The following is a 12728-nucleotide window of genomic DNA, read 5'->3' on the forward strand; positions in this document are numbered from 1 at the left end:
GAGTCCATCAGAAACAACAGGAGGGCTCTCAGATGTAAATGCAAGAAATATCCTTTCATAAACTTTTTATAAACATACCTTGTGGGGACTGTACCGGTTATTTAAAGTAGCAAATTAATCTCTTTCTGATTCTAAACATACCTAAGAGTAGTAAGAAAGCTGTCAATGTACATATCTTATTTTTCTTCTCAACTCTTAAGCTACCACAGTGATTGCACAAGCTTTTTCCTTAGCCTGCATGTATTTAAAATACCACAAACCAGATTTGTTTCCTTGTTAGTAGCTAGGGAGTAGGTCTTGCTGAGCCTAGGAAGCTTTAGGATGATAGGCTCAGATTAAATTTACCAAAATCACTTAGATCAAAAATTGATACTGTGAAGGCATCTCCAGTCCCAAAACTCGAATTGGAAAAGGCTGACTACAAGCAGATGTTTTATGGGAAGGTGAGAATAGGATTGATACTTGAAGGTATTGAGCGATTCATTGCAGTGTTTCTGCAAGCTGTTACCAGAAAGTGGAAAGACTCCATGCCTTTTATATGTATTGCTGCTTTTGTTCAATGAAATTTACATTTTAATCTACAGGGGATTTCGTGTTGTTCTGTCAGAGTAGCAGCAGATCCTCCAGGAAGTGTTCAGTTTACTAGCACAAATACCTTGGCATTATTTTCTTTTCATGAAATTAAATCTATTTTTTGCCTTGAAATAACAGAGAAATCATATTTAACTTGTTCTTAAATTTTGTATTGAAAAGGCTAAGTCAACCCTTGGACTGTTCCAGAGGCACAGTTCTAAGCCCCTTTCTTACCTGCACTTCCCCCTTGTTCTTATGAAACAACCATTTTGCACGATTGGTTAACAGACACCCTGAAAATGTGCTTCTCTCTGCTCATCTTCATTATGGCAAATGTGAGGCATACTATGCCTCGCTCACCCTCTCTCTTTCCTCGTTTCTGACAGAAAGGTGAGTCGATGGAAATATTTTACATGTCGATATTTTTATTTAAATTTGCATGTATCTATATTTTTATTTAATTATTACTTATTTAATACATGCATTTACATGTATTAAAATATTTACATGTAAATGTTTTTACATGCTGTGTAGGTATACGGTGAAACCTGAGTTGTCAGCTGGTGTCCTGGGATTAAAGGTAGCCTCTCCGACTTCTGTATCGTCTCCTATCTTTTCTTGTTCTTTCCATTTTGTTAAGTCTATGCTTTGCCCTTCACTACTTCAAGCCTTCCTCCATTAGACCGTTCAGTGTCACTTTTCTCTCCCTTTTTTTCATCATGACACTCACAAGCTTCCATATCCACTTCTTAATGTTCCTTCATTACCCTGCATGTAAAAGAAATTGAGTTCTCTGTGGCATAGCACAGTCAGAGCACAAACTCTAATAGTATCATTTGAAAAAATGATCAGAACAGTATTGCTGAAAACTATGCTTGAACGGCTCAAAACTACTGTTCTCATTAACAGGATGCTTTTTCTGAGCCAACTGAAAGTCAGTGGCTCTTTATAATAAAAGGTGCAGAAACATTAGGAGGAAAATGCAACAGCAACAACAAAATGTTGAAACATATTCTGGCATTGCAAGGTGTCAGTGCTCTGCTCTGAAAGAACTGAAGTTAATATAAGTTTTAACATAAACTTTAATGGGAAAAGCCCTCAGTTCGTTGTGAAAACTAATGTCTCTTTTTCGTTTCCTCTTCGTGACAAGCCTATGAAAACATATTACCTGCTGTCTGGCGGTGGCATATATATATATATGCTATTTACATTAGAGTAGCTCCCCTTCAAAGTCTGTACAATGCATTTTGTACAGTTTATGACTTCAGCTTTGGGCAAGGAAATGAAGGTTCTAAAAGTGTAGTATCCCCATGTGGGACACTTCTGGTTTTCATTAACAAAATGAAATAATCTGCACAGGATTTTGAATCCATCACTTCTTTTTTTTAAATTTCAATAGGATTGCAATTGAACATGAGGAAAATATACTTGTCTAAACTACTATATCTTATCCTGAAAACACAACATGACAGCTAGAAGGCAGACTACCTGTGGTTAAATTAGAGATGACATACATGAATGCACTCACTTATTAATACACCAAGTTTAAGGAGGTTTTATCTTAAATCCCTAGTTTCTCCATTGAAATAAACAGACATCCTAACCCTGCAGCTTCAAGAAAAAAAGAAGTAACTCATAATACTCTGTGATGACTCTTTTTTGGCCTCAGAGAAGTCCTCTGGATATTTTTCACTCCATTTGCTTTGTATGCAATGAGAGGGAAAGTGAGATAACATACCCCACAAGCTTGCATGTGACTGTGACATTTGTCAAAGCTGTTACATTTGATGACAGCTGAAAGGTGTGCAGTCATCTGATTGTGCAGGCAAGTGAATCCCCTTGTCATCACTCCCAAGCCTAAAAACTGCTTGGACCTATGCCAGAAGCACTGCAGTTTTAGCAAACGCAGCGGGTTGATGTACCAATATCGCTAAGACCTAGCAACATGCTCAGGTTAATGACAGCTGCTCTGTCAACTGCTTCCTGATGCAGAATTGTTTACAGATTAAGGAGTAAAGGTAATGTTTTGACAGGTTATTTTGGGGTATTGGGTTTGAATGTTTGTCTGGTTTTGTTGGTTTTATTTGTTTGTTTACTTTTTTGCTTAAGCTAGAATGTGAGGAAACTGGTAAAATATACTTCTATATATCACAAAGAAATGAGAGTTGTTGCTATTGGGACTTTTCAGACAATATTCACTACTCTGGAACACTAAAACATGATTCTGTGTTTCATCTCCCTGAGAATAAGGCAAGAATGAGGCCTTTTCCACCGGGATAACAGTTAAACTATCCAAGCAGATGTTTAAATGCATGCTGTTAAGTTTTTTATCTAAGATGGTGGTTGGAATAATTGCTGAATCTGAAGAAGGCCAAAGGCTTATTTTAACATCTGATTTGGCTCTGTGGGTGATGTCCTGACTTTACTAAGTCGAGCATAAATCTCTCATTGACTGCAACGAAGACAGTATTTCACCCTGTTTGTATCACTAAAGTGCAGCAAAATATATTTGGGTTTTGACAGACTCTTTCAACAATATCACTCTTTCACAGTTAATGTCAGAACTGAATTCCTTCTGCATAAGATGCCACAAAATACCTACTCCTCTGGAAACTTTCATCATTTCATACAAATTAAATCCAGAGATACCATTACATGATCCTACATGTACCGTTGCTTCCTAAGAAGATGTGAATGCAGAATGAGAAAGAAAAATCTGCAGGGTCTCAAGCAGCCTATAGGGAGCTGCAGCATTTGCCAGACACACAGGCAGCCGAAGGCCGCAAAAACACCTTTTCATCTCTAACGCCTGCTGTGCCACCCTTCTTTAGAAATTTCAATTACTACATTGTCTGCCCTTCCATACATCAAAAGCCACTAGCTTTCACTCAGATAAGCTCTATCAGATGAAAAAAAATTAGTTAGTGAAATATTTCAATCTTCAGAAAAATGAAAAAATGAGGTACAGGTAGGGTACAGCAGACACTAAGGAACTGCTGGTGCCTGAGGCCCCATACAGTCAGAGAACCTCTGCTGCTGTCCCTGCCCTTCACTTTCATGTTCTGCAAGGCCAGGGGGGCTTATCAGGCTTGACTTTTTTTTTCTCCTTCTGATATACATATCTTGCTGAATTCATATCTTTTATGCCTTCAGGCACTAACCAAGGCATCTTAATGGTAAATGGAGAACAGTATTAGCCAGATATGCTGAGACCCTACAAAACAACCTTAAACAACAGAGAAGCACGGTGAGTGGTAGAGAACTTAACAGGAGTCTGGATCTCAGGATATGGAGGCATCGAACAAGGAGATGAATAAACAACATTTCACTAAGCAACATCCAGCAGAGATGAAGATCCTGCCCTGAATCAGTGCATGGACTGTTTTTATTTGCCATTGGCACATATTGATAACCACTGTTGTTAGCCAGAAGCAAACACTGTGTTGCCCTCGTGATCAACAAAAGTAATCTATATACACATGATTTTTTTTAAGTGCTCCTTAAACACGCTCCCACCACCACCATCAGTACTGGAATTTCTTCACAATTCCTAAGTCCTTCACATCTTATCAAACCAGCATTTGCTGCCTTTAACATCTTCTGTTCATGATCTAGCAAGAGGGAGAGAATTATGACAGCCTAATCTAGCAGGAATCATTTAATATTCTTACTTACTGAGAATAAATAAACCTAATGAATGCTGAGCTTCTTGATGATTTTGTCAAAAATCTAAGAGAGTTTTCAAGTGAAGAAAACCTCAACTCTAAACCCCCCTCTGTAAAAAGAGCGTTGCTGTCTCTTGTCATTTGTAAATGAAGTGACCACCACATTTTCTAGTTTTCCAAACAGAAAAAAGTTCCTGGTTTTTTAGCCACAAAGATTCAATCTGGCCCCTAAAAGGCATCTCCTCCCCCAGTGTCAGTATAAAACAAGAATCAACTGATTGAAAAGCATGACTCTCTTTTTTATCAGTCATCTTTTATGAAGTCTTGACTACTGGTGATTGTAGATAAATCAGAAAGCATACAACAAGACTTTTTGTGGTCCCAAGTACTTTTTAAGTCTGGTTAGGGAGAAAAGAGTGTTTTTACTTGCAAAGGCAAACAATTTCAATATGTTCTCAGTGACAAATCATAAATAAGTCACTCCATTCAATCACTTTTACTGAATAATTTCAGTTTTTGACATACAGAGAATAGGATATAAATAAGTTTAAAAGGTTTTGATAATAATCTTGATAATAATAAAATATAATTTCTAAAGATTTACTTATTTTACAAAAAATTGATGTTGAAATGACCAGATATTTTGAGAGTGGTTCTGCTCAACCTTGTGCTGGATCTGATGCTGTTAATTTTTTATTTATTCATGAACTAAGTGGAGGAATAGGCAGTATGCATAGGAAGTCTATTGACAAAAACAAGCTGAGAAGAACTGCAAATATGCTAGAAGAAAAGCTTTACATTATAAATGATTGTACAGTGTTCAGTTTGGAGGCCTGGATCATATTCTTATGAAGAGAGGTTGAAGTAGCTCAGCTTGCTCAGTGTGACAGAGAGGAGGCTAAAGGACTACCTACAACTACTTGAAGAGTATTTCAAAGATAATATACCCAAACTTTTCTCAATTGTGCCAGGCAAAAAAGCAAATTGCAGGTGAGGAAGGTCATATTGGACATTAGGAAAACATTTTTCACTATAAGGGCAGTGGATCACTAGAATGGGTTACCCCGAGAAGAATCTTCCTCCTTGGAGGTTTTCAAGATGCAGTTAGACAAAGCCATGGCTGGCCTGGCCAAGAATATGCAATACTCACACTTCAAACTGGTGGTCTGGACTAGATGACCTTGGGAAGTACCTTCCAATCACCATTCCTGTGCTTCTACACTTCTGTGAAAATAATCCTACAATAGCAACAGTATAATGAAAGGTATGCAGAACATAAACAAGTGCAAGATAAAGCTAGTCACCAATGCAAAATGGATATGAGTTGGCTCACTAGTCGCAATTCTGGAGTCTATTGCAGATCACAAAATAAACATTAGCTAATATCAAGCTGTCACAAAACAAGGGAAAGTGTACTTGGGTGCATAAACAGACATGAAATCTGTAAGACATCGGAGGAATTCCTCCTGATTTATTCAGCACATACAATGTCTCAGCTGGAATACGGTATCAAGTTTTGGTCTCTGTATTTCCAAATAAATGTGGATTGATAGAGAGTTGAGAGGATGATAGGACGGGAGGTTACAAAACATGATGCCCAAGAAAACTGAAATTGAGATCATCTGGTCTAAAAAAAGAGATACATTTTGAAATACGTGTTGATTTGAGCCCTGCCTAGTTTCAGGGATGAATAAATCTTTCTTGTTTCAGAGAGGCATTTTCAGAGAAGCCTGCATGGAAACAGGACAACATGCTGTGTCCCTTTGGAGCTGATTTTAAAATGTCTTAGAGAACAAAATATCTTTGAAACATCTCTTAGAGAGAAAAAGACGAGGACCTGTGATTTCAAATAACCAACAGCGGTTTCATTTTAGATTTTTTTTTTTTTCTGGAGTTGCTCCAAAAAAACTTTAAGGAATTAATGATCATTATTCTCAGGTTATAGGGAGAATAGACACACACACACACAAAAGAGTAATGGAGGTTAATCACCTACTCAGTTAAAGCAACTCAAAACTCTACTGCATTGAAGGTACTCACTAAAAATGACATTTTGACTTAAAACAAGTTTTAAAAATTAGTGTTTTTTTCATTTTTGTGTAATCCTCATTTCTAGTTCACATTGGCATGTTTGATCATTATGATAAGAAATAATGCTTTTAGTAAAGCATGTCTCCAACCATCATTGTGCATTTACCAAAGAGAAAAGCAGAAGAGGTGCAATTAAATATGGATTTTGGTTTTAAGAGACAATTTCAATTATGTTTAAAATGTGGAGTGCTACAAGAACTTGTCATACCTTTAAACCTAGGATGAAGCCTTTCCCAGCCTTAATGTCATGATCTCTATCAAATATGCTTTTCCTAGTGGAAGCACCTAATCTTCAGTTTCATTCATGTACAACTAAAGGAACAGTATTGCAAGAGCCAAAACCAGCATCCGTTGCTTTATTTCCCATTCCCAACTGGGCAAAGGAGATCTGGGGGGAAAAAAAAATCGACTACAGTTTCTGCTTTTTAAGAAAATTACTTAATACAGGATTCAGAAAATAAAATTATGTCTACAGTTGAGCTTGCCAAATATTATTTATCAAATAAATTATTCATTGATTTTTTGTCATTTTTCATTGACTAATTTATTCAACAAATACTTCTTATTATATTCAACCAATTCTGCAGCAGCCAAAATACTATTTGTCAAATAAATTATTTGATAAATAATGACAGTATTATTGAAATCCCTTAGTCAAATGAGGGTTTTATTTATTTATTTATTTATTTATTTTCAGCTAGCTGCAATCTCTGCCATGGAGTCAAGCTGCCTAGGAACAAATTGATGATGCACATTAAATGCTAACAGACATAAGGTTTCAGCCCAGACAGTGCTGTATCTTCCATCAGTCTGTATCTTTCAATTGTTCTTTAACAATTTTTTTTGTTTCCTCTGATCCTTCTTTCTTTACTCTTCTTTCCAGCTTATCATATAATTTTCAGGATGATAATTGTCTTTTTTATATAGTTTATATCCAGGAGGTGACTGAATACCATATTTGAGAAATGCTCATGATTTGCAATCTTTAACTATTGTTAAAGATTTAACTGCAATTTAACTACTCAGATATGACTTCATAAAAACAGAATTCTGAGAATGAATGTTATTTGTGTACTAGAGAATGATCTGAGCTCTGCTTCAGTTATTGCTGTGACTGAAAAATGGGGAATATATTGTGCAGCAGTAGACAGGAAAAGAGGTTATTTTGCAATTAGGAAAATGTTAGCATAGACAACTGGACAGAAACCTTGCCCATAGGCAGGGTGCTGAGCAAGTGGAACAAGAATTTTTATCAGTAATCATGTCCTCCTCCTTTTATGTATGCCCAGTGTGAGACATCTGGAGCTACATTTGTAGAATTAGTGAGCATTCATGACTGCATCCAAAGTCAATCGGAGTCAATTTTGAACATGTGCAACAGTACAGAATTATTAACCTCTCCAGAAAAAAACAAACCAAAACAAAACCCAAAAACAAATAAACAAAAAAACACAATGCCCAGCAACACAACAGTATATTTATCAAATTAAGCATGGAAAGTTTAGATGCCACTTGACAGTTTTGGCCTTTGTCACTAGATGCCTCAGTTCTCCCTTTTTAAAAAGGAGCTGTCAATGCACCTATAGTGCTTGGATATTATGAAATAAATTTGTACTATTTCTAAAGCACTTAAATGCTGTTTAAGAGAGTCTTCTGGATTGGTTTAAGAAGAAATGGATATTTCTTTGTTCAATGTATAATTCAGACACTGCATTAAACATGGCTCATGACCTTTCATCAATTAAACAGGCTAGAAGGAAAGACTGAATAGCTGCCTACTGAGTTCTTTCTCTTTACAGCATTGTCAGGCTTGGAGGAACAAGCATGCAACATGGTGCAGAAGGCTGAGCCTGAGGTGGAGTGGCCACAGGTAGGGGCCCATCAGAGGGGATGTCTGTTTTCTTGGCTCCTTGGTGCAGGTCTGAACCGGGCATGAGAGGCTGGGGCCATGGGTTGTGTGAGTGCATAGTGTGTGTATTGTAAAACAGAAATTTTAAAGTAGAAATCACCATTCACCTGCTACACCCATCCTCCTTAGTAAATAAATTACAGGTTATATGCTTCTGAGCACTGTATCTCTGTTTTTTGTGGCCATCCCACCTAAATTCACCCTGACAATGAACAATTTGACCAGGTTTTAAACACTGAAGTTCCTCCATTCCTTGTGGGAATTGGCATTGACAATTCAACAGTGGCTCAAATACCTAAATTTCTTCTTTATTTTTAATAACTTAAACATGTAATTACTACTTTTACCACTAATTTAAGGGACATAAAATTAAATTTAATATTATCAACAATTATTATATTGAACACTTGTTTTTTTGTAAATTCAAGCTGTTTCTGCAACAGTTAAATCCAACTATGTGTAGGTGGGGCCGCACCTTATTGAATGTAGCTAATTATTCAGTTCAAACTCAAGAAAAGTATAGTTAAGATGCTAAAAATATGTAACTGTAAAAGTAGCTATAAGTATCCTAAAATTACATCACCTCACAATCCCAAACTGGACTAGTTGACTTGATCTGCTGTAAACAAGTATGAATTTATTTTGATTTATATTTTATATTGTATCCCTTCAGTGGTTTTATTTTTTTCTTTTCAAAAACTATAGGCATACCTGTCAAAGCAGTAATTCACCTAACAGAAAATTCATGAGATCTAACACTGTAACTACCAAATAACATATAAATCAGTCAGATAACATTTCTGTTCTGAGTCAGATAGCCTTTCTGCTCTTAGTGATTAGGAGTAACACTGGTTCTTACTTGCAGTGGTCCTTTTATTACCTCGTGTGACTTTAACACTGCTCTCAGGACTGGATGTATGCCCAGATCTACTTTCGACCTTTTTTTATCCCTGAACTTGTTTGCTAACTACGTGACTAGCCATTAGCTGTAACAATCCAATCAAAACAGTGAAGCAAATGCAAAAAGAAACATAACCCCTTCTTAGTTGATAAACAGACAAAACCAACACTCACATCATTTTACCTGTGTGCAACTTGTGCACACTTTTCAATCTGACCCCCATTGGCTAAGGCACAAATATTTATGTCAGAAAGAACAAGATTTGAGCCTATATATCTGAAATATGGAAACCACTGATGCTCTCACTCTAAGGTTATTTGTATTTCCGTAATTACAAAATGGATAACTGTGATATTATAAACTCTGTCCCTATTGTATCAGTAGTGTATAATTCTACAATAATTATTCATAGAGGATTGATATTAATAGTCTTATATCCAAGAAAACACAATACTTAGATTTTTTTCCTTTTTCTTTACAATAAAATCTTCATAGAAGTAATGAATAGCATTTGCAAACACTGAAAGAACAGACTTTGGCATATGTTGTAGGATGTTTCTGCAAGAAAAAAGTATACTAAATGAAGTCAAAGTTGTTTAAAATGTACTTGATACACAACCTGAAAGATTTTTTCTATGTGAGTAGGAAGATGATCTCAGAAAGTTATTAAACACAGCAAGTCTCATGCAACCTTCTTCCTTCTTATAGCAGATGCAGTGTTGTCAAGAGAAACTACATGGGTCTGCTTTCAGCTGATGGTGTCACTGAAAAAAATAAAAATTCACAGTTTACCTGAATATCTGAACCACACGCATAATTCACGATGTTATTTCTTTAGAGCTCTGAATATGGTGTTATATTGGGTGTCTGGCACAAATGATAACTTTAAGAATCAAAAAAAAAAACCCAAACAATTCCTCAGAGAAAACAGTAGAAATGATGAAGAGCGAACTCTAAACAGAGAAGACTCCAGAACAATAAGAGAAAGACGTGCATACCCTGCTCCACAGAAGCACCAAGACCCAAATTATCCCTAACTGAAAGCCTGACTCTGAGTGAGCTGAGAATCTGGCTCTTGACATTTAACTAGACTGCTAATGATTCATGTGTGGGTAACAATGATCTCTGTCTGATGCTACAACTCACTTAGCAGTTGTGATGTTACTTTTAAGGATTAAAGTAACCGCATTAACTGAAAATAAAGTTGTTTAACAAAACTACAAATGACTATGCTTTAACTTCCTAAGTGGCTTTTATACAGAACCTAGAAACCAAAGTAATCCACAAGATTAGTATGATTTCTCTACATGCTTTTAATGACTTCTGATCATTGTTACACATAAACAATGTTTTGCAAATTCAGTAAGATAAAAGATTGCATTCTGTAGTAAATTCCTTCTTTATGAGTTGCTAATTTTCAGTTAAATGAAAAAAAGCAAATCTGAACTGCAGTATGCCTGGCTGGCTTGTTTCAGGTGTGTTGGATAACGAGCCATCTGTCTTTTTTCCTGTCCTAGACAGCACATGGACCAGACAGAGCTGATGCTTCAACCCCTGAGCTGCTCTGAGGCTGCATACTGTTCCAAAGAGTAGAGTAAGAGGTAACAAACTGTCAAGGCTGTAGCTAGGGAGAGAGATCGTGCAGAGGGACAGTGCTGCACCCTCATTGCGAGGTGGCAGTTTGTACACAGCCTTGTAGACAGATGAGCTCCAGGAGACATTGCGTTCCAAATGACTCAGTGTTGGTCTGAGCCATACAGCTATATTTCTTGACACCTTCTCATTCTGGTACTCATATGCATATTTTTCATACTTTGTACAGCCTTTGATCTGTAAGGGCACGTTATGAAAAGAAGGGGAGAAAAAAAAGATAACATTCAGCAATTATACAAAGAAAAAATATTACAAAGATGTATGTTAATTTCCTTGGTGGGAGTTTGCTGTTTCAAACATAGGGCAAATTAAGGGTCTCACTCTACGTTTTGAAGCACCCTGCACTGCAACCTAAGTAAATGCTCAAATTCTGCTACCCTACACTGATGTGAATCAGTGGCAATTGTCCCGATAAATGAGGTGTCTCCAGATTTACTTCAGTAAACAAGGACAGCAGAACTTGACCCATGGGGAGTTGAGGGTAGTCATCATTTTGTAGGAACAGAGCCGAAGTCTGAGCATTTCCACAGCTGAAGAAAGTAGACAAAGCATATGCTGCCACTTATGAACTAAATGTCACTTGTCTTCTAAAGCTGTCTTTACTGTAAGGTTGCTATTACTTGTTTCCCTACAGTCCCCAAAGTAACTATAAAAATTTCATTTCTACTCTAAATATTTAAATCCCAGTCAGACCTGTAAACATTTTGGAGAGTAAACACAAAAAAGCCGTGTGATTAATCTGCACTGTACCAGGCTTCACTGGAAGGTTGTATCAGCTATAGCTCTTTTCATGTTTTGGGGGATAGAGATTTCTCAGTAATTTCAAATATAATGTGTTCTGGGATAATCTAATTGTTCCAAGAAAAGCTAGTTACAACACATTAGTGAACTGTTGGGTACTGGAGTGTTATTTCCTTCATGGGTTTTTTTGTTGCAAATTGAAACATTTATGAATCAAGGATCATCACCTCATGAGGGAGTTAGACTTTTTCAAACATTTCCAGTGTTTGAGCTGACATCAGTTTAATTATTAGGATTTGTGTTGCACATTATGTTTTTTTTTTTCTCAGTTGTGACTAAAATCAAACATACAAACAAAAAATTTCCCAGGTCACTGGAAGTCAGCATTTTCTAACAGTCACCACAATTACTTTGTAATTATCTTACAAGTGAATTCAGAGGTTCTCATCCATATAACAATACCATTGTGCTAGTACAAAAATATGTGAACATATGATGCCTATCACAAAGGCCTTATAGTCTAAATGAAATTAAATACGACCAAAAATGGTAAATAATCAAACAGAAAAGACTGATCTGAATGTTGAGGTTAACAAGAAAATCACATCATTTTACAAATTAAATATAGCCCAAACGTATCGTTCCAGAAAACTTAAAAGTGTTTTCCATAGTTGCCTTTTCATGTCAAAAAAAAATGGAATTTGTTGTAACAGATGAATAATTAACACCTTTAGTGCTAATAATAATCTGTCTATTTTCCTTCTTAGAAAATTTGCATGGTTTAATATTGTTTTCTTCATAAAGTTTGTTGGCTTAGTTAATTATAAAGCAAACAGCCTGAAAACACCACAGCTGAAAATTAAGAGCATTGCTCTAGGTGCTTTTGTATTGATCTCAGGCTAGTCTTATTGAGCACATCAGCATAATAGGCACATGTGTCAGTTGGTACAAAATCAATTTTATCTACTTTCATGCTTGAAATCATATTTTATTAACTAGAAATCCAAGAAAATACTCTTTGAAACAAAATAACTCTGATCTCTCTTTAGGACTTCCATTAATTTATAATGTTCTTTAGACCCTGAAAATTGTTCAGTTTTATCCTTTCAATGAATAGGGGTTTGTTCCTGTGGCTATCAAGAAAAATTTCTTCAGGCAAGTTTGCTGAGACTCTCTAACACATCAATTGTTACAG

The sequence above is a fragment of the Aptenodytes patagonicus genome, chromosome 4, assembly GCF_965638725.1.
Source record: "Aptenodytes patagonicus chromosome 4, bAptPat1.pri.cur, whole genome shotgun sequence".
In the NCBI taxonomy this organism is placed as follows: Eukaryota; Metazoa; Chordata; class Aves; order Sphenisciformes; family Spheniscidae; genus Aptenodytes; species Aptenodytes patagonicus.